Below are 23,491 nucleotides of genomic sequence, written 5' to 3'. Positions count from 1 at the left end.
CCCCCCCCACTCCTTCTTGATTTAAATGCAGATGAGCTTCCTGAGTTTTAATTTTTGCACCTCTTTAACAATCTCTCCATCCACCTCTCCCCCTCCCCCCCTCCTCTCATCTTCAGCTCATGTTGAGCTAACGGAGATGAAAGATCCACTTTTGATTGGCTGCTGGCTTCTTCTAACATGCACTTGTTCTCTCTCAGGGTCCGTTTGACCCATTTTCCTGTCCCTGCATGTGTGTGTTCATGGGCCATTTGTTAATGCGGCCTTGTCACAACCGAACGCGTCATCGGCTTTAATTGAATCCGAGACGAACGTGATTAGAATAAGCAAAACCGTCGCGGAAGAGAGATCTCCCGTTTTTTCGCCGCCGATTTGGAGGTGTTTTCTGCTGCATCTGGAGGGATGTTCCACATACAAAACGGGAAGAAGAATCAGAAGGAAAAAATGTTAAAAAATTTAGCAGCACGTGGAAGCGAGTAAGCAGCCCGTTCTCCCCAGAGCCCACCACAGGCGACGCGTCTCCGGGTTTTCATTGTAATCGGCGCTGATGTCAACAGCATCTCCGGCTCCACACAGCAACACACACACACACACACACACACACACACACACACACACACACACACACACACACACACACACACACACACACCGCTGCCTGTAAAACCTCTAAACACGCTGTCACCATCTCAGATGGGGGGAAATTAATAACTAACTGGAGTTGGGGGTGTTTGTGCCAATCGTCTGGAAAATCCAGGTCTTACACGTCGAAACTGAAACGCTCGATTTCTTCACCTTTCCATCGTCTGAAACCGTCGGAGTGAGTTCAGCTGAAACATGTTTTTGATGGTTTCATTTCTGACTTTTTTTTTTTTTTTGTGGAACACTTTTAAGCTACTGCTCATAATTTATGGATTATTTTATTGCTTTTAACCTTTTTTTTTTTTTTTTTTGGTCCACAGGAAGCCTGTGTCTCTACTTATTCATTGACGGTTTTGGTGCTGCTGTTAAGGTTGCGCTTTTAAAAACGTCACCCTGTTTTTAGCCGCGTCTCTTTTGTAAACAGCAACAATGTGTCCTTTTTGTCTTTTGATAGAAACGATTCCTGGCACAACAGTTGTCTTTTTCTTTTCTTTTTTTTTTTTTTTTGCTACTTCTACCATCAACTTTGTAGAAAGTATAGGAAGTTCACCTGGCCCAACTTTCTGTAATTGGCTCTAATTATTTTTCTATATATCCTCATAATATGGAAAATAATGTGATTTAATACACATAAAGGACAAACAGAATCTCGTTTTACTTGTTAGACTCAAGAGCTTAACAAAAATGAGTTTCAAACTGAGGTTAGGACGTCCACCCATGTATTTCTAGACCCCTCCTCTATTAAATGTGGGTCACTATGTTTGAAAAAGAAACTTTATCTACATGAAACGACGTTTTGAGTGCTTGAAAAATCGGTGTGTCTGCAGTCTGGCTTTTATCAACCAATTCCCAGAGCAGCTAATCGCCAACAATCACATCTCAGCGCGCTCCACAAATATCTCGTATCGGGGTCTGCAGGTCAAAGGTCGCTATAGGTGAACACTCATTAGCGACTTCAACAGGAAATGAAAGCCAGATAGCAAACTCTAATGCACTTTCTGGCCTTCTTGAGTTTCAAGCTAACGCAGAAATTGTGTCTTAGGAGAAGTCAGAATGGAAAGTAACAATCTTCAAGCCAAATACACACATAAAAAGTTATTATAAGAAAATGTGAACAATTATGTGAAGATTGAATTAAGTTTTTCTGCACCATTCTGGACAAGTGGTAACATTAGTTTTAGAGATTTTATCTAGTTCTATAGATGTAGATCTGGAAGACAGAGATACAAATTCTGCATCTTCTAAAGCTAAATGTTTGCTCTTTATTTTGGGGTACCGGAGTATACGGTGGTGAATGCGATTTATTCTTTCGAAAGAAGCTAAAAACTAAAAACATTAAAAATTTTGCTCCCACTTTACAACTTTTCACTATTTTTTCTTCTGGTAGCACCACTAACCTTTAGCTTTGTGGCTGTGGAGATTAACTTGAGTGAGACGCTGTGTTTGTAAAAAATAAAATAAAATAAAATAGGAAGTTACTAGACTAAAATCCATTTTTAGTGTTATATGAATGCTAGTAGGAGTAAGACCATTTTAAGTAACGTAATGTGAGTAAAAGTAAAGACATTTTGAGATTAACCTCATACTTTTTCTAAAAAGAACCGAGCTCCAAAAACAACAAACATTTTTTTTTACTTTGAGATCTTCAAACTCTGAAATGACCACGTTTTTTTTTCTAGAACATTTCTGAGATCAATCTCAAAAGTCTTTCCCTGCAAATTTCCGACTTTTCAAACTCAGACAAATCAATGTTTTCTCTCTCTCTCTTGAAAAATCCTGAGATAAATCTCATAATTTCTTCGTTATTCAGTGGAAATGTATTCCTCCCTTGTTTTTCTATATTTTCCTAATGGCCTTTTAGGTCTCCTGCCTGGATGTTCTGCTTAAACTCAAGCGGACGTGACGCGTGTGAATTATTGAGCGCAATAAACAATCCCTCCTCTTGGGGTTGCACGCGCCGGGCCTCTGCGGTCGATGTTTGTGAATTAATCCCGAGTCTAAAGTGTCGTGGAGGAACCGGAAGGAAGGAGGGAGGCCTCCAGGGCGTAGAAAATGTCTCTTTTTTTAATTGTGGAAGCGGCGGCAGGCTCTTATTGGACAGCGAGAGCTGAGAGGGTGTTAGCTGACCCCTCAGAGTAAATGTTAATGCGCGTGTGCGCGCGCCGGAATGCAGCGGCGACCGCTCTTATCTCTATTGGCCTCACCATGGAAACTATGTCAACACACAACTTCATTGAGCCGTGGGGAGACAAATCCTATATGAACCGGTAGGTGTGTGTGCGTGTGTGTGTGTATGTGTGAGATGTATTATTAGTTGGGAGATATTTGACCTCACCTCTCCACAGATCTCTCTCTGGTGCATTTCACCGACTGGCCGACTCAGATATGAACTTCAGCGCAGTTTAAATCATTTCTAGTCACTTTTATGCTCTGTAGACTCTCGCTCAGTCGATTCATTAAACATTAAAATGCACATTAAGGATCTGACACACTCTCATAGACAGAAGAATAAGAAGAAACAAAAAGGGGAGAAAAAACTGGCTAAGATTTCCCGCTTATACGATATAGGGTTGTGAAAAATGTTTCTTCTGTTTCTGCTTTTACACGTTCAATATATATATATATATATATATATATATATATATATATATAAATAAAAAAATTCCCTTCTCACCCTCCTCGGGTGGTCTGTTTCATCCTCTGAGCTCGGGTCCTCTACCAGAGGCCTGGGAGCTTGAGGGTTCTGCGCAGTATCTTGGCTGTGCCTAGAACTGCACATTTCTGGACTGAGATGTCTGATGTTGTTCCTGGGATCTGTTGTAGCCACTGCTCCAGTTTGGGGGTGACTGCCCCGAGGGCCCCGATTACCACAGGCACCACTGTGGTCTTCACCTACGTGGTGCCTCTCGGCACCACGTATATATATATATATATTCAAAATGCCGTTTTTGTTCAGGGATTTTATTTATTGACTTTTATTAAGACCAAGATATCTAAACTGACAATGCTAAAAAGTAGTAATCCTTCATAGCTAAATAATCGTCTCAACTGATTAACCTTCTTTTTTTTTTTTTTATCTGCGATAGATTTCTCTAGACGCGCAAAGATCTGATTACAACCAGACCTTCGCTTAACTAGAACCTCCCTGACAACATGAAGTAGGCTAAAAGGTTTGAAAAGGCAACACTTCTTACCCTGATCTACATTCAAGAACGACCGAGAAGCATACTGATAAATATCTATCATTCTGGGAAGAGTCATAAAGCCATTTCTAAGCCTTTGGGAATCTAGAGAAGCACACTTAGAACCATTATTCACTAATGGAGAAAACTTGGTACAGTAGTGAACCCTCCCGAAATAAAAAAGTGGCTGGCCGTGAAAAACTACTCCAGGAGGTCACAGAAGAAACAAAAACTTTGCACGCCTCACTTTGTCTTCATGAACATCAGAATTGATGATGATCTAACAATAAGAAAAAGAGACAAAAATGGCCTCCAAATGCCCACCTTATATTTAACCAAAACCGTCTTGATAATCCCCAAGATATTTTGTGGACTGATGAGAAAGAATTGGATCTTTTTGGATGGCTTGTCTTGTTACATCTGAAGTCGGCAGCAGTGTCATTATTTTTGGGGCCGAATGACGACTCACATAACCTCTAAGTCTGCTCTCTATCAAAACATCCTAAAAGGAGAAAGTGGGACTGAGTTATTGATGACTAGCTAGAAATCCTCCAGAGCAGACACACCAGTCCTCCAACACGGCATCTCCTTGTACGGCTGTGCCTCTGCAGCATGGCACTGCGCCGTCTCTCTGCCAGCCACTACATCCTCTCATGTATACACAAATAAGCGGTGTCATCACTCTCCGCTTTGTCACTCTCTCCGCCTCTGTCTGTGGCGCGCGGCCAGGGAGATGCTTACTGAAAGATGAGCCTGCACCAACTGCAAATGCCGCCTCGCATCACAGGCCGGGTGGTAAACTAAAACTTAGGGATGGCCGATAGGTGTGAACACAACGTGGGAAGTAATGGCTGACTCGGAATCTGTGGTCAGGAAAGGTCTGCTGATTTAAGAGAACTCGGATCTAAACGGAGCAAAAATTTCCTCTACGTGCTCTGAAGGATTTGTGAATCATTTTTTGACTCTGCAATAAGCAGACAAAATGTAACCACTTCCAGATTTAATGCTGCCTATCTTTGGTTTTCTTGTTTCATCTTGAGTTTTACAAAGAATCTCCGCCGGTTCGTAGTTCCACATTTTTACATTTTTCTGTGGAACTTTCCCTAAAAGGAGTAGATCAAATCTAAAACGCTTGAGAGAAAATGCAGCTTTGGAAGGTGAAATACCTGGACGAAATGCTACTTAACGCACTATTGGGTGGTGTTCCAAAAGCAGCCAATCAATAAGATCCTTTCGCTTTGTTTTGTCCCTGATTGGCTGATTCGCCCTGGACTGCGATAAGAAAGTCTGTAAATGTTAGCTAGCTTCTGCGGTTGTGCTAAGACAGTTTTCACTGTGTGTATCATTGAATATTAATTTATGTCTGATGTTTGAACTATTAAAATAGTCAGAGTTTTAAGAGTTTCTTGAGCCAATCTTAAGTACTCAGATTTCAGTGAAACTGGCAATCGGCTCCCTTTGAAAACAGCTCAGGATAGTGAGAAACTTTAGACATGCACTCTGTTCGCTGTGTATAATGTGTATTGACAAGCCAGCTTGTAACTCCATGGCTGCAGGGATCAGAGTTAATTCTCTGTGAGGGAGAATATGAGTTAAGTCAGAGTGACTCCGGCATCAGCGCGCTGATATTAACGTCTCAACGCTCTACAGCTGCACTAAATGGCATACTTAAAACTAACGAGGCTGTGCCATTTATTTATTTATTTATTATTTTTGGCTGTAATGTGGGGTTAACTCAAGGTGAAACGTGACGTTTAACCCCGCGTTTCTGACTCGGCCATGTTTGGACGGAGAGATGTGGGTTGGCTTCCGCTCTCTGAGTGTGATGCAGAGTCTGTACGGTCGAAGATCCATCAATCTCTGCATTTCATGGTAATCTAAACCCTGGAAGTGGAGCGGGGCGGGGGCGGCAGAGAACATGTCACACTTCAAACACCGTTACCAGGCCGTAGAGACTGCACCTCATTACACACACAGCTCACACTGTAAATTACACAATGTAAATAGAAATTGCAAGTGCGCATATTTCACTGGGTCAAAGTTCTCCGTGTCTTATTTTAGCAATCTTTAAAACCTTTTTGTGAATTTTATGATTTTGCTGGCCGTCTCTCTGCAGCCGCAACATATATTACCAATTTATTAGTGTTATTAATTACAACTTGCTTTTAATGGTTGGCCTAGTGGGGGTGTTTGAAACCCCTTCTAAAAACGCCTGTTTTTAAAAATGCAAACATGAATTATACCTAAGTATGCGTTAATACACAAAATGAAAGCCATCTTAGCTCTATTGCAGAAGCTAATATCTACAGTCTCCTTTATCTCTGCTCTTGGGGCTCCAGCCAATCAGCGCCAAGGAAAATAAATGGTGCTCCAGGATTGGCAGCTTTTCAAACGCCAGCCAATTAGGATTTGGTGATAGATATTTCAACTTCCAAAGCTGTAGTTTCTTTCAAATATTTTACATAATCTCTACTAAAAAAAAATCTGTGAAAAGGCAAATTTTCTGTGGGTCATGTTCCATAAAACAATCTGCGAATAGGTGAGTCCACAAATATGGAACCACAGATTTCTGTAAACAGAAAGAGATTACTTTATTGGTAAAGTGACGTAACAACCACACGTGTCTGGGGTTGTGCGCATCAGAGTAATACTGCTAGTCAGAACTGGAGTTGAAACTGCAATGTCAACCTCACTGATGGCAGAATTAATGTTTTTTTTTTTTTCTTTTTCCAAATACAGCTTTTTATCCTAACCATTATTTCCCTTCAACTGTAAATTTACAGACAAAGTCGGCTCATCAAGAAACGCTTTTATAATCTCTCTGCACAGGAAGCCGGTTTATTAGATCTCCAATCTTCTGCTCTCAGACACCGTTTCTCCTGCTTCCCATTGATGAAGTCATCATATAAATCTTTATTTTATGAACTGAAATTCAAGCTGGAGACTTTATTATTACTTTTCTATGTCTGCAGTTAATGTGCTGGAAGCTCTATTACCCCTGACTAGTCTCGTGTTTGTAGCAATTTTCATGATATGAATTATTTATTCACTGACCCGCCTCAAACCCTTTATATACGACAAAAGCACATTTCGTCCAGGTTTTTCTGAATTCTGATGTAACTTTGACTTTCAGCGTGCGAATTTCAAGAGGAATTGAAAATCTTTGCAACTGTATAAATGACTCTCTTTAATAGATACATATGTTTTCTTTAAGTAGGCTTACTTAAAATGGAACTCGTAACAGTGTGTTGTAATGAAACTTTATCTCTGAATTAATGAGTGCTTAGCCATAAAAAGAAAAAAAATACTTAGACATTTAAGCACATTATTTATACACACACACACACACACACACACACACACACACACACACACACACACACACACACACACACACACTTCCCACATTCCTTAATCCGCTCCAGTGTGCACAACACAGATCATTGTGCATGAATTATATGATGCTATATAGAGTCTGAGTCCATAATTATCATCGTGGCCGATAATTATTCTGCTTGTTGCGATGCTGCACGGATGCCCACTTGCAGCCTGAGGCCGGCACGCATTAACCTCTTTTCCACTCGCCTTATTTCATCACACAGTGAGGAGCGCCGGGTCTCAGGGTGAACGGTGGCCATCGGGGTGTCAGTCTTCAGCAAAGTCAAACTTCCTGTTTGAGAGGATTTGCATGAACAGCTCTCAGATTTCAAACGCATCGCAAAATATCTGGGTTTAATGTCTTTAATTCAAGGACCAATCTGTCAATGAAATAGTTTAGCGTTATTATTTACAGCTGTTTTCACCATTAGCCATAAGAGCTAAATGATGTGGTTAGATTTAGGAACCACCACTGCATCTCGTAAGTGGACGTAAGCAACAATCCTAAGCAAAAGGCTTTCAACATGCCACCTGTGCGCCAGGAAAAGAGAAGCACAAAAGTCCAAATGAAACAATATAGCCAATATATTGCTAGTTGCACATATAGCCAATATGTGCAACTAGCAACATATTGGCTAGTTGCACAGCATTGTGCAACTAGCCAATATGTTAATGGAAATTAGGCAACAAAACGTCAAGACAGTCCAATTCTGGAAATACTCTTCAAAGTAGCATAGAATAGAAGTATTTCCAGAAAGATGCTCTGTAATTTTACCGAAGAGAACCAAAGTTTTCCCAGAATATACCTTGTGGGTTGAAGAAAATTCAACTATAACTTCCAGTATACCAAAAGTTAGCGTGTAAGATTCCCTGTAAGTGTTTGAGAACCTGATCTGTAAACTTACAGGAAGTAACCTGTGATTTATTCATTTTTTTTCCCAAAGGGAAGTTCAGAAAAACCGACCTTAACGTTCTGAGAAAATGTCTTGAGTTTTAGGATACAACTTGTAATTTCACAAAAAATAAAAATAAAAATAAAATAAAAGTTTCAAATCCAGAGAAATTAATCTTATAATAATTGAGTACCTGGTTACAAATCACAGCATAAATACAGGACAGATCCCAAATGCACTGTGGCATTTCTGCAAAGTAAATCACAAGTTTCCAGAAGGTATCCTGTAGTTTATTAAGACGTAAACATGCGTGATCTGGGAAAGTAAACTTTAAGTCCCAGAAAACACATGCTTCCCCCAGTTCACCAAACAATTTTTAACGAAGAACAAACTCCTCCCCATTTATAGTCTGTTCCTCTCCAGTTTACTGGAAATGAATTGTAAGGCGGTCAATATTTTTTGCTCTTACATGCCAGCAAAACAGCTGAGCCAATGAGAGAGGCAGGGGCGCAACTACATACTTTCTGAGGTGTATGCGAACATGTCATCGGCGCCCCCGGCCCCAATGACAAAAACTTGGACAATTTATCTTTAATTAAAGTATCAATAATAATAAATGTGCATATATGTGACTAGATTGCTGCCTACAGGGCAATTAAAACGAATGAAACAAAAACAGGGCAATATTAGATCATTTAACATATAAGTGAGCCAAAGAGCCACTTCTGTTGGCCTGTGTCTAGAACTGCCTGTGGGCTGGGCTGTAGGTCTGAGGCTTTTTGTTAGCATGTTTTCTATCATTCTTAGGATACCAGCTCATTCCATCTCCGTATCCACCTTGTGTAAATTACAAGGTACTTCTCTATTTATATATATATATATATATATATATATATATATATATATATATATATGCCGATCGATCGGCTGATCATAATCGGCCGATTTCCGTGAAAAAGTGTATGATCGGTGATCGCCGATCAGTCTCTTGTTGCTGATACCGATCACCTGCTTCTCATTTCTCAGCCTGCCTGTGCAGCTGGTCTCCTCTTTCCTTCACACTGCGCAAACGCGCAGCAACAAATCTTAAGCGATGTGGTGTGGAACTATAGCACTGAGTGAATGGGGACAAAAATTGAAGCACGTGGGGTGAAGCAGGTCAAAATGCATCAACACAACAAAGCTAATATGACCTAAAAACAATGCCATACTTGACGGAGTTTGGCTACATCGAGTCTCACTGCAGTAAAAAGGACATATGGAGGATCAGATAGCAGGTAAAGCAGCGCACAGCTACAAACACTCACCCAGATTAGCATGATGGTCAGAAAGCTAAACAAATAACCCGCAAAATGATTTAAGTCTTCGAGCTCCGATGTAAGACGCTGGTTCTGTTCTCGTTGTTGAACCGCTGCTACGCGCTACAGGTAGTAATATTTCACAGACAGAGCGCCGCTTCTGCTCCACCTAGTAGTGACTCTCACACCGAACCTCTGTTTAAAGCTGCAGCATCTAACTTTAAAAAATACATTTTACATACGTATTAAAACTTTCGCTGTCCTAACATGAGACAGATAATCTCTGAAAAAATAATCGATCTCCTCCCTGTTCTGCATAATTACTCCGCTCAGTCAGAAACAGCCACTCAGAACTAGCAGTGATCAGCTAGCCGCCATGCTAACAGGAAGTTTTCATTCAGTAAATCAGGATTGTTTATTGTAATGGAACCTGTATTTGCTTTTGAATGTTTTTATACTTGAATTTTTTGGCAATGCTGAGAGGTTTTATTTTGACTCTTTGCATTATTTAGCCTCTTCGGAGCCTTCATATGTTTTCAGTCTGTTAAAGATAGTGGCAGTACAATTTGCAGAATGCCTGTTTTGTTTTTTTCTTGGAAAAAGTTATTAAAAACAAGTTTTTGTCTAAATTAAGGTGAATTTATTGTTCCTTTTTCCATATAATGTAACAGGTAGTGCTTATGATAAAAATAAAAATAAATTATGCGATCGGTATCGGTGATCGGCCCTCATGGTCCGATCACAGATATATATATATATATATATATATATATATATATATATATATATATATATATATATAATTATAATTACATAGAGAGCGAGAGGTTGATAGATATATAGATTGATATCGATATATAGATACTATAGATATCTATATATAGATTTATATATATTTATAGAGATTCATATATACGTGTGTATATATATAGGTAGATATATATATCTACATATAGATTTAGATATACTTATAGAGAGATAGATTTATATATATATATATATAATTATAATTTTACATAGAGAGCGAGAGGTTGATAGATATATAGATTGATATCGATATATAGATATTATAGATATCTATATATAGATTTATATATATTTATAGAGATTCATATATACATGTGTATAGATATAGGTAGATATATATATCTACATATAGATTTAGATATAGTTATAGAGAGATAGATTTATATATATATATATATATATATAGATTTATATATATAATAGATTTATATATGTAAAGGTTTAGACTTTAACGTCTGTGGTTGCTTGATCTTCTGTTTCGAATTAGAAATTTAAATCTCACAATAGTTGAACATGAGTTCTGATGTTGCTGAACGTGGGGGAAGCCGGAGCACCCGGAGTGAACCCACACCTACACGGGGAGACATTTCCCACCGTGAAATCCTGTCTTTTTAAAACTAAAATACCCAATTAATAACAGTAGCTCTTTTTCCAATGAATGTCAGTCACCCAAAACACACGTGGCTCCACCTTCCTTTCAAATCTAATATACACTGCTCAAAAAATAAAGGGAACACTTTAACATTGAAGTGAACACTGAAGTGTTCCCTTTATTTTTTTGAGCAGTATACTCATAGACTGTAAAGTCAGTCTATGCTGACTTTACATCAGCATAGACAGATGTAAAGTCTGTCTATGCTGGACAGACTTTCATCTGTCTTTAAATTGCCGCAGAGGTGTTGGAGTCAAGGCCTTTTTTATTCGTCTCCATAGTGAAATCTTCTTTGTGGGTCTTTCTTCTGGTTCAGACATGATGTTCTCTGCTGACTCTGTTCTACGTTCTTCTGTTATAACACTCTCCTCTTCTATGGAATCTACTGGAGCTTTGCCTGGTAGGTCTTCTGACGGGGTGCAAAGTTTTGTCTCTATTGTGGGGGGGATGTCTGGCATGATCTCAGAATCAGATTTTGCATTGGGGACTGAGTTTTTATCTGTCTCTGTTTCCTGCTGTTGTTTCCCAATTACTGTTTCATTTTTATATATTTCAATTATGATGGTGTCTTTGTCATTTCCGACTGCTTCTGGTGTTGAAACTTCTTGTTCTCCAGTGTTTTCAACAGAAAGGTTCTCACTATTTAACGTCTCCAATTCAGATGCAGCTCTCAATTCTGCCTTTCTCTTTTTCTTCTGCTTATATTTCTTTGACCTTTTCTTCATTTTTTCATTCCCACTTTGTTGCATTTCAGACATAACAATCTCTTCAGAGATAGGTTGGTGGGTCGAGATTATCATTTCGATCTTATGGATCTCATTAATGGAGGCAGCCTGATCCTCAACTATTTCTGGTACTAAAACTTTCTGTTCAGTGTTATTTCCAGAAACTTGATCGTTGCTAATGTTTTCCATCTCAGACTTAGCTCTCATTGCTGCCTTTCTCTTCATCCTCCATTTCGATTTCCTTGATTGTTTTTTTTTCTCTTGCTGGTCCCCATTTGATTGTGGTATGGAGGCCGTCTCTTGTTCAATCACCTGCGGTTGTTTACCGATAACTGTATTATTTGTGTTATTCTTATTTTCGATGGGAACTGTCATCTCCGTTTGCGTCGAAGCAGATTTGTAGATAGGTTTCTGCTGCGAGGTGTCTTGTGAGTCAGTTTGAATTGCAACAGAAACCATTGACTTCTTCCTTTGTAATTTCCTCGTCAGATCTTTCTGTTGTTTAAGTTTAGCTCTTAGTTTATTATTTAGAGCGAACATTTCATCCAGCTGTTTCATTAAGTTTTTCTGTACCTCGATATATTCAGACTCCTTGGATTTGGAAATACATGTACACTTTGTTTCACTTGGAGAAACCACAGTGTTCGTCAAACAGCTTTCCCTTTTCAAGGAAGCTGCCTCGTCATGCTCCTTTTTGGTGACTGGCTCTGGTGTTGAAATCATAGGTTCCTCTTTATTTTCCTGACTACCTTCTTCTGCAGGCAGAGAAGTGTCCTGCTTGATAACATTTTCAGCGCTGGACTTAGAGGACTCTTCCTTCTCTGGTGTCTCCTTCAGTTCAGAGATCGATTCCTGTTCGGTAACCAGCGAATTGTCTTCCGTTCCACTACTTTCATCTGAAGCCCTTTGATCAGCAGGACTCTCCACTGAAGAGTCCTGCTGTTCGATATTTTCAGTTGTCTTATTTAGCTCCTCAGCTTCGCGCAGCGCCCACCAAACTCCAAATGACACCTTCTTCTTCCTACGCTTGGGTATTTTTGGTGGCTGTACTTCCCTCTCGATAATGTTATCGGATGCGACCGCTTCGGCTCTTGGCTGGTCGGACTGCATTGTAACCTTTGCTTGTATAATGGTTCTAAAATAAATCACTACTAAAACTCTGTAAAGATTTCTCGTTATGTTAGATGTAAATATCCCAAAGAAATGTTCACCAAACAAAGTTGAAAATCCTACTGCGAACTGCTGAGTAAATTCTGAAGAGAAACTATCAACAACGGCTGCTAACAGGTTGTGATGAAGGTAGATCAATGTGACAAGCTTATATAATCGCTGGTGATGTCAGAATTCTGCCTTTGAAGTTATATTGTGATGTCACATTGTGATGTCACAATTTCATTTGATATTCAGAGGGCTTGTCTGACAGATTTTTTAACACGGCTGATGCGCGCGCAACCTGACTGCAGAAAGAGTAGGCGGGCTTTTAAACTGTCACTGGTTGCCATAGTTACCCACCATTACCTTGTTTGAGAAGGACTTCGCTGCAGCAAATTAAGCCGTACCGCTCAAAAACGCACAATATGTCTATAAATAATTTTAGGATATTATAAGGAAGTGCTGAGAACTACCGTTTTCCACCGAACTAACGTATTTGCTACTTCGGCACAAGCACAGTGAGAAACGTTCAGAGGATAAAAACTCTAGACTCCGAGCAAAACTCAGATGTCCCAGCTTTTACTAGCATGTAAACGCACCATATACACAAATCTGGGAGCTTCCCCGAAGCGTGAAATGAGTCTCAAAAATAGTTGTGCTCTCGTAAACGGATTTGTGTAAATGCAGTTTTGTGTGTGTGAACCAGGTGATTTGTGTGTACATTTTCAACATGTATAGGCGTAGGAGAAGGTTTATTTTATTTTTAAGTTTTACAAATCGAGTATTACACACACATAGATATTTCTACGCACGCACACATCCTGTTACGCACGGACAGTGGCGCAACTACACATTATTCAGGTGGATGCGAAAACATAGATCGGCGCCACCCCCCCAGCGAAGGAACGTCAGGGTGAAGGAGTGACGCTCACTCGCTCTTCTACTATGGGCTCTTCTAGTGTATGGGAAAACTTCCCTCCAGACGGGGTTTTGGCGCCCCCTCTGGTGCTGCGCCCCTATGCGTTGCATACCCTGCATACCCACTTTTTGCGCCACTGGAGAGAGGACACAAAAGTTTCTGGATTCCCAGAACCCATTTTATTTTAAGGTGGCCTTGAACTGTGTTTCTGAGTGGAAAATATCTGAGAACTACTTGCAACGGAAAATCAATGAGGATATTTTGGAAGCGACTCTCACGCTCCGTCTTCCTACAAAGCGGTTGGCTGAGGTCGATACTGTTAGATCAAGAAAAAAGAAAAAAAACTCAAGGTATCAATTTAAAACCCTGGAGATGATTATTGAAGATTCTCAAATTCTCCTCAAACAAAGCAAAAAGCGAGATGGAATCTAAAGCAGAGGTGTTTTCCATTTAATCAGAGGAGACATCAGATAGCAGTTCACTGATGTTGTGTTTTAGTCACACAGCTTCTTAAGAAGAGCAAGTCTTCCAGCAGGAATGAGTTCAGATGTATAATACAACAAATCCTGCATTGTTAAAAGGGGGAAATAAACCTTTTTGCATAAATGTTCAAACTTTCAAACCAGAATTTTGTTGAACAACCTTTTGATTCCATTTGAGCTTTGGGTTTGAACAACTGTAGTGAATCTGAAAAAAATGGTGGGGGAAAAATCAGCTGTCCAAGTTTGAGTTCCTTTGAAGTTATTTCATTTTCAAAAATGTAGAAAATGCTGGTTGTGTTCTACAGGTTATGACAATCTCCTGTTTTCTCCAAACCAGTTAAGTATTCAAGACAGAATCTCTTCCTTTGAATGAAAGAAAATGGTCTGAATAAAATCTCTGAAAATCTGTTATGAAAATGTGACTTTGGGATCATAATTCCAAGTAATGTTTGAAAAAAAAATACACAGTGTTACCTAAAGAACTGGAGTTACCTAATGTGGAGTTTTACTTTTCATTCTGTACATTTGCAGAAACAATTTCACTGGCATGCATTTATGTCCCATTTTATTATTATTATTATTATTATTATTATTATTATTATTATTATTATTATTTTATTTTATTTTTTATTATTATTTTTTTTTTATTAATGTGGAGTATGTTTTATGTTCCGTTTTCTGCTAAATGATCCACTGCAGCATCTGAACTCTGTCTCTCTCGCTGATAGATTCCACGGTTCGGGTCTCCCACATATCCGAGTAAAAGTCAAACTGAGCCTGGGGGCGTCGGAGACTCCGAGCTCCTTTCAAATTCAAACCGTGCCTCATCTTCGCGTGTGCCACCTGAGCGGCTCCCTGTTCTCCTGGGACGTCGTCTCCTCCGCCGCGGCGTCGCTTGTCCTCTAGCTATGTTCGAAATAAATAAGCACGGCTTTATCTTATTGTGCGGAGCGGCGCCTGTGCCTGCTCTAACCTGTCGCAGCATCCCTCCACTGTGTCAGGTCTGACGCCTTATGATTACGGAGGGTGAGGACAACGCAATCCTGTTTGTGACGCCAATTCCCGGTCAGAACGGCTCCCGCAGGTTGTGCGGACATAAAGGTGAGTTTCTCTGTGGTTTATTTCACAGACTGCTCCCTGTTCACATCCAAACAGATTGTCTTCCTAACCCTCATCAGACCATCTGTGAGTATCCAACCAGGAAGCCCCCTTCCTCCTCGCCCCCAGTAAAACCAGTCTCAGCTCCCTCACAGCTGGAGGTTTCGCAACTCCTCAAAAACTTGCCTCCATGACCGGAGGACCTGTTCTAAACATAACTTCAGCGATGAGACAAAGGATGTTTTTTCCTCAGCGCTCCCTGCAGCTGCAGCGTTTTGCCGGTAATGAATCATTAAGGCTCTGAATGCGGAGTTTAAACATCCAAGAAGTGTGAATCACTGAGATGTTTTCCTGCAGGTGCCGCACTTAAAGGTTTCCCAAGAAGAAAAGCCTACACCATGGTAAAGGTAAAAAAGAAAAAAAAAAGAATACACCAATCCACTCAGAACCCCAGTCAAGGTACAGACAGTGTGAAGGCGGCTGAGTTTCCTCAGTTTGACTGTAGTTATCCAGTAATTAGTGCCTCAGCTGGTGGTTCCTAAAGCGGAAATGAAGCGTTTTGGAGCCACATTCATTTGCAGCATCTCAGTGTGTTTATTATGAAGTTACATTCCAAATGTAACAGTGAATTAAGCACCGTTAGTATTTATTCTTCTTACTAAAACTAAACATTTAACTATGACATAAAGATCTGTGGCAGTCTATAACTATTTTAATGATTTCAGTTCTTGCGTTAAAGTGGAAAAATTCACATTTGAGCTTTTACTGTTTCTGAAAACAGCCCAAGCTCTCTTTTGGTAATAAATTAATGGGGGTTTTGTTGTTGTTTGGAAAACAAGCCATTTCCAAAACCTACAAAATGTAACGTCACAATCAGCACCTAGCAACCCAGCTTTGGTGTTACTCCTCACTGTGTTGTACAATGACTGCTGGGAAAAAAACAAGTGTTTTGTTGTTCAGAAATCACTTGCTGCATTCTTGGTGGTGGTGCAGGAGGCCTCACTTCTGCTTTTCCAAGGCGTATAATTGCACATCAGTTTTATTATCATTTTCATGTGCGAGTATAAACATCGAGTTGCGGCGGACGTGGCCACCAGCAGCTTTCTTGGATTTAAAATGACAGGAGGCCCTAAAACGATTCTAAATAGGCAGAACTGATTAGACTAGAATTTCATTATGTGGGAAGGATTTTAACCTGTTCAAGGAAGCATTATAGGTGTAAAATACATCCAATAATAATAATTTTCTCTATTCTAACTGATCTAAAACAAGAGAAACTTCATCTGATTTAACTTCACACAGTGAGGATATGACTGTAGGCAGCAACAATTTATTCTCTTGGGTTATTGCTGATATATTTTTAATTTCGGCATTGTGTCAACATACAACTTCCATGCACCAGACCTGCAGACTGCCGAATCTCCTGGTTTTATCAACGCTTGCTGATGACAAACTAATGAATGCACTGCTATAGCAGAAAAAGCTTGTCAACATGCTTAGTTTGTATCTTTGATGCATTTACACTGCCTCAAAGAGCATTCGTGCTCCTGCAACGCGCTGAGGTTATTTGAGTCCTCACACATTCACTGTCACTGAGGTCAGCTTGCTCGCATACAGCAGCTGACCGCCCTTCGTCACTCAGATTGTCCAGATGACTGCGAGGACCCAGGAATGACTGGATTAACCTCACAGAGAGACCAGACAGAAGCCGGGTGGAGGGTTAGAGTCCTGCTCCTGTCTTTCTTTTACTCTTTCATTTATCTCCGTGACATTTTTACATCACAGAATCCACTTTTGCCTTTCAAGTTTCAAGATATAGTCTGCTTTCCATTTCTTGGCACATTTTAATTTCTTTTCTTGAAAAGTTCTCTTTTTTTCTGTCTTTTTAAAAACTACAAACTGCAGCCTCCCTTTGATTTCCCCTTAGATCCAAAATTGATTTTATTTCTATGTTTCATTATGTCTATTAATTTTCCCCCTGAGTGCCCTTTATCTTCCAAATAGTTGGGCTAATTAAAATATAAAAAGAAAAATAGGCAGATGTTCGTTTCTACCCGACGCAGGCAGGAGGGACCGGAGGAGGCCTGCTGCGTTGAAATTATATTGATTCAGAACAGGAATTAGATTTTTTTATTTTATTACTTTACAGATAATCTCATTTATAATAAAAACGCTGCAGGGTGTGAAAGTTTAGACCGTTTCCAGTTCCTTTCAGGATTCTCTAGCAATGTCTGCACAGCTTTAAAACTAACAAATGGTTAGTTGTAACTCTGCCTCCTTTAGCTAGGACATTGTGACCAGATCCTCAAAATATTTTTTCCACCTCCAGTCCAGGTCTCCAGTCTTAACCAAAGACGGCTGTGGGATGCCCTTGTTTTCTCTTTCTAAGTACTCAATCAATTTTCCAGGACTTCCTTGATATCAACTTAAATTCCCACACCAGTTTTTGTTTCTGCTGGAGTCTGCTAATAGGTCCTCTGGTTGTTGCCATGACCACCAATGATCATCAGGTCACAACTCTTGGCATCAACACCTTCCACCACATCCAGCTCACTTCCACATGGGAATCACTCTTCACCCGAAAGTCAGATTCTTGCACTGCGTCATTATACATTATACATACGAAACCAAACCCATTCAGATAATATGGAATATTTCTGAATGGTGGTTCATATGATCAGCTGTGAGGTTACAGAAGAAAACAAAAATAAAAAAACGACAAGAAAAAGAAAGAATTTGATTTATACCCCCCGCATCCACCTGTCAAGTTCTGTCTATGCTCCCGGAGAAAATGCTGCGCTGGCATTCGGTGTCAGCATATTTTGCGCGAGTGTGTTGAAGTCGGGGTGTGTGTGTGATATAGGATCGAATGATCCCCAGACAATAAGATGCCTATATTTAAAATAACCGAGAGAAGCCGAAGGAAATGACAATGAAGGAGGTTCAGAAACAGAAGAAAGCAGAAGACGTAAGACCGAAGCTTCCTGTCGCTCTGTTTGCTTTCCTTCTCTGCAAGGTTTCAGTGATAAATTTGTTAAAATAAAGAAATTAGTTGCTTCTTCCCATTGACAACCAAGACTGATGGAGAGTTTCCTATCCAAAAAGTCGCTACATTGTTTAAAACTTAATTTAAAACAGGAGCATATATATAAAAAAGAAAGACTTTAATGTCTTTGCAGATGCAATTGTTCAAAGGGAAAGCATCCATACTTGCTGAGGAAAAAATTTCCGCGGCTCAACCCTCTGGGGTGGCTGCCGTTTCATTCTCCTCTTCGTGATGCCTGCAGGCAGGGCAGTCAATCAAATCCACTTCGTCTATGAAGTCACCCTGCCGTAGGTCGCGCAGATTGACGTCTAGTAACATCCTGCTGAAATAACCACAGGATCCTGGAGAAGAAAATAACTTACCTTCACTGAAGCCATGAACCCAAACCTCAATTTACAAAAGATATTGACCAAAACAAGTTTTCCAGTGAAGGAAAAGGCTCTGCTGTGCAGAAGCGACCAACGGCTTTCTCCTCGCGTCGTACAGTTTCAGGTTACGATGCACATGGAATTGGCGACTCTGCTGAGTGACAATGGTTTGCAAAGATTCTTCAATGTCCACGTGGGTTTATGGATGGCTGTGGTGTGGAGGGTTCGTCATAAAGTGCTGCCTTGAAGAGAAACTGAAAGGTCAAGGTCATTCAATAATCCTTCATGCCTTCTGCTCTTAGATTTCCTCACTCTACCTGAGGTCCTGTCCACACTGACACAGTCTGCAGCCTGTCTGCATCAAGCAAGTGGCTATTTTTATTTTTCTATCTAGACATATGTCTTGCTTAGACGTCTCTTTGTCAGCACTTGAAGAATAGCTCAGATTTCTTTTTTAATGTGGGTCTCTGTTGAGAGAAAGACAAAATTTGATCAAGTATTTTTCTCCAGTTTCTAGTACAAATATCTTGGTGCACTTGAGAAAAGACAAAACTAACTTGCAAGTAACTTTTGAGCAACCAAGATACCTGCACTAGAACCTAGACCAAAATACTTTGTGTATTTGCAGTTTACTAACTTACTGCCACGGGGCAACTGTTTTCAAAAGTAGAAAAAGCCCCTTACTACCAAATCTAGAGACTTTTCCGTTGCTATTGGAGACTGTTGGAGAACTGAAGCGTGTATCGCTGCGGGCCCTATCTCTATCTATTGTCTCTTTTAGGTCCATTTAGATTTAGATGTAACTTAAATATGTAATAACTCAGTGAAACAAACAAAGTATACGTTTGTCAAAATATAAAATTTGTAAATTATCAAAAATATTTTTCTTGAATGAAAGACAGTTTGCTCCAGCTTTAAAGATTTATTTAAACTGGGTGGTATCCGTTTAGGTTTGACTAGCTGTTAGCATTAGCCAAGGGTAATCACCAGCTAATCCACATTTATGCAAAAACAAAGATACAGAGTCATTGTAAGCTATTAACTGCTCAGAAACTTTCAACATAACCCTGTTTTGACACAATGTGTACAATCCTTTTATGCTTAAACAGTAGAAAAAGGTTCATAATTTTTTCATCTCTCTTTCTCTGGGATGCTTGCATTGAATTCATAAATAAAGTTGAGGGTAAATTTAGCTTTACCCTTAAAGGGAAGAAAAGTTTGAGCGTCTTGTTTCTGTGGATGCTCATTTTCTGTCTCGGTATTTTCGGACTGTCACTTTTGCTTCAGACTGTGAGAGAGTCCCACAGTGCCTCAATCTGTCAGAGGTTTATTTGCTGAGGTCACAAAGCCGTGTGTGTGTGTTTCAGCAGCTTCTCTGTCAAACATACCACACCAAAATACCCTTACTGTCTCCTCGGTACAGTCCACTTCACGCTTTCTCACACATTTCACCATGGCAACAATGCCATCATTCATGTAGTAATACTGACGTAGGGTTATAAAGATTTTTTACGACTTATTTCACTGTTAGCAGTGGTGACAATCAAAGGCACCGTCCACTAAAGAAAGAGCTAATTTAGAAGGAGAGAGTCTGAAATACTTCCTTTGGGAAAAGTAGCTGTGATAAAACACAGAAAGTCCAACTTTAACTCTGAACTTTTGTTTTTTTACTCCTAACTTAAATCCAACCAAAATATCCCTTTAATGGTTTAAATGAGACACATTTTATTTTAAAAGCAAAAACATAACTACAAGCAAGAGACACGGTGGTGGAGATATCATGTTTTAGGAATGTTTCCCGTAACTGTAACAGTACTTTGCGTCAGTAATGAAAATAATTGGTTCATCCTTCAGCATTTGGTCACAATGTATCTGTCATATGCTATCTAATGTACAGGATATTGCTGGATGTAGCATAAAATAAAATAACCTGTATGCATACCATCTCTCAATCTAAGGTTAAAATGTCAATTGTTTTATCATGTGACATCCTAAACAGTGTACAACCTCATTCTAAACCAAAGTGACTGTAGGCGCTTCCATATTTTCTTCCTGTTTTTCCCCAAATTTAGTCACGTTTTTCATTAACCCCGGGGAAATCTTCCTGCTCACGTTCACGTTTACACACATACACACTCCTTGACGACGATAAACATGTTGGGAGTGATTTTTTTTTTCTTTTTCCGTCTGCCTTTGATTCCCTTTGCCATCTGCTGTCGCCAGCAACTCCTCAAGCCACAGCTCCGTTCGGAAGAATGGTGCTTCTGGTCTGCTCTCAAGAAATCTCTCCCGTCCCGCCCTTCAGGTAGGAAATTTACCATTATTTACCATCCACTCCTTATCTTCCTGTTTTTCCTTTAGCGATAATATAGTGTCTTATTAGTCTGAAGTCCACAGCTATCAGCTCAAAGTATAAATGTAGTCGTGTTTAGCTGTTTGTGTCTGTCAATCATCCTAGCAGAAGCATTGAGGACTTGCAGCGTTGCTGAAGGATGCAACTGTTTTTAATGTGATGTGTTGTTTTTGTTTTTGTTTTTCTCAGCAGGGAAGGCCGTCTCTGCACATTTGATTGACACTGCCACTTCCTTAAATTTCCTTTCAGTGCTTTTACCACAACGAGAAAAAAAATACATGTCCATGAATTTTTGATGGGTGAAGAAAAAAAAAGCATTGCCTCTCTTTTTTTCACGCGTTTGACAAGATGTTCAAAGCCTGTAGTGACATAAAAACACACACGCACACACACACGCACACACACATCTAGATGGGCTTATAGTTTCCAATCAATCCACAACACAAGTCTAAGGTTTAGTCATTTTCAAACTGTAGTTTTGTTCTGCACAGAAATAATCGACCTTAAAGAGTCCAAATCAGCCTAAAAATAAGCTCCAGATACAATAATATTCAAAATTATTTCTCTTCATTTAATATGAGATTATCACCATCTACAGGCCAAGATGTGAAACGGCAATAATCTACGGTACACTGAGATTACTAGATGAAATGATCAAGAACATATAAGAAAGATAAAAGTTAATTATTTTACAAACCTGTTGACTAATATTATCTTGGAGTTTTTGAGCAGGTAATATTTTTAGGCCAGTACCACCAACAAAATTAAAAGAAAAACGGGGATACAACGCCTCCTGGTGGACAAATGTGAAAATAAATTATTGGTGGCCAGTAATCTTATTTTATCAGGATATTTTAGTTGTGGGCTAACGTAATTGTGGGATCAAAAATGAGATCTTTAATGGTTTGTAATGGAATACAACATTGTAATTTTTAATTTTAGGCTAATCCATGGACTAATTTGGAGCATATGATATACAAAGCAGACAAAATGCCTTGTAAGAAGAATGAAAAATATATAACGGAAAAAAAATCTCTCTGATCTCGAGATTTTGCAAAGGAACAGTAGCTTAGAGATAGGCCTGGCTTAGCCGATAAAGAATATAACAAACAAAACTGTGGGATTTATTAGAGTTTTTTCTTTCATTTGAGATTGGAGTGCGATATTCTGACTGCACTGAATCAGTCAGGACTGAGGCAATTGATGCAAGTGATATGGGTGTGGGGTCGGTTGGACCTCAGTTGTAAACACAAGGGTTAAAGTGGATCTTCACACAATCAAATGCTTTAAACTTCTGTTTTTCTAATTCAAGAGAAAATATTCTTCCAAAATATCCCAAATTTTGAGATCAGCAACCCTTACTTCTGATGTGATGAACTGCAACCTCATTTGTCTTGTGATCTTGACAACCAGCTCGGCACTGCCAGGTGAACAAAACTGCAAAATCATGGTGTGTGTGCAGAAACAGAACATTTCACACCATGTTAAGGTTTTTCCATGGGTGTTAAATATGGGTATTAAAGCTAATAGTATGAATAAATACCCTTCAACATTACAAAGGTAGGTGAAGAAGAAATATTGACATCCAATGGAGAAAAAAAAGAAAGAAAAAATTAAAACGCAGGAATGCAAAGCTCGCATATGTATGTAAGAATCATGTGCAAACAACATGTATCAGATCAGTGACCAGTCAGGCAGCGTCCACGTTCTGAAGACTCACCTGTTTTGGATGTTTATGTGTAACTTTTGTTCCTCATAGAGGAATGTGCACACAGTGCGCAGCTATGCTTGTGAATTGTGTAGAGGAGGCGATGTTAGGTGGTCTTACTTTGCATCTGTCCAACATGCACCTTACAGTGGGATAGTTGAGCTATCATATCTTTTAAATAAACAAATCAAGATCATTTTGATTAAATCATTATTTGTGGTTCTGACATTTTTGGTTACATTTGCAGTTTAGGCCAGCGAACCACATGGAGGTAAAGCAGCTAAGTGAGTTCAAAAATTGAAATATTTTTCTAAGAAAAATGTAATTTCAGTCTGTTAACACCGATTTATATATAATATTGTAAACGTGGGTTAAATAATAACAAAAAATATATATATAACTTGTGAACCAGACTTGTGCGAACAATATAGAGCTCATGGGCACCCCCTGTTGGTTTGGAGCCACAACACAGATGCTTGTGAATCACGTGGAGGTAAAACAGGTTAAGTACGAAAATGTTAATCTATTCAAAATCTCATTTTTTTCTAAGAAAGATGTCATTACAGTCAAATAACCCTAATTTACACTAACATTGTAGCATTGTATATATATATATATATATATATATATATATATATTTTTTTTTTTTTTTTTTTTTTTCCTTTTTATATATATAAAAAGGAAAAAGGAGCATGAGAAATTGGAGAAATACCAGGGCCTCAGGGAGGAACTGGAAAAGACCTGGAAGGTGAAGACCACAGTGGTGCCTGTGGTCATCGGGGCCCTCGGGG

At 39.4% G+C, this 23,491-nt stretch overlaps 1 long non-coding RNA gene across 1 annotated transcript; it reads left to right on the top strand.

Moving 5' to 3' along the window:
• Nucleotides 1-100: 100 nt before the first annotated feature.
• LOC103474885 (uncharacterized) lies at nucleotides 101-23,135 on the top strand. Its single transcript, XR_014091098.1, has 6 exons — nucleotides 101-2,906; nucleotides 15,129-15,228; nucleotides 15,306-15,506; nucleotides 15,583-15,632; nucleotides 20,863-20,944; nucleotides 21,182-23,135. It is a non-coding gene; the product is annotated as an uncharacterized LOC103474885 (long non-coding RNA).
• The last annotated feature ends 356 nt before the right edge of the window (nucleotides 23,136-23,491 follow it).

Source organism: Poecilia reticulata, chromosome 2, assembly GCF_904066995.2.
Source record: "Poecilia reticulata chromosome 2, P_reticulata-male-v2, whole genome shotgun sequence".
NCBI lineage: Eukaryota > Metazoa > Chordata > Actinopteri > Cyprinodontiformes > Poeciliidae > Poecilia > Poecilia reticulata.
The sequence above is the reverse complement of the archived record's forward strand: the minus strand, read 5'-3'. Positions and strand labels throughout refer to the sequence as shown.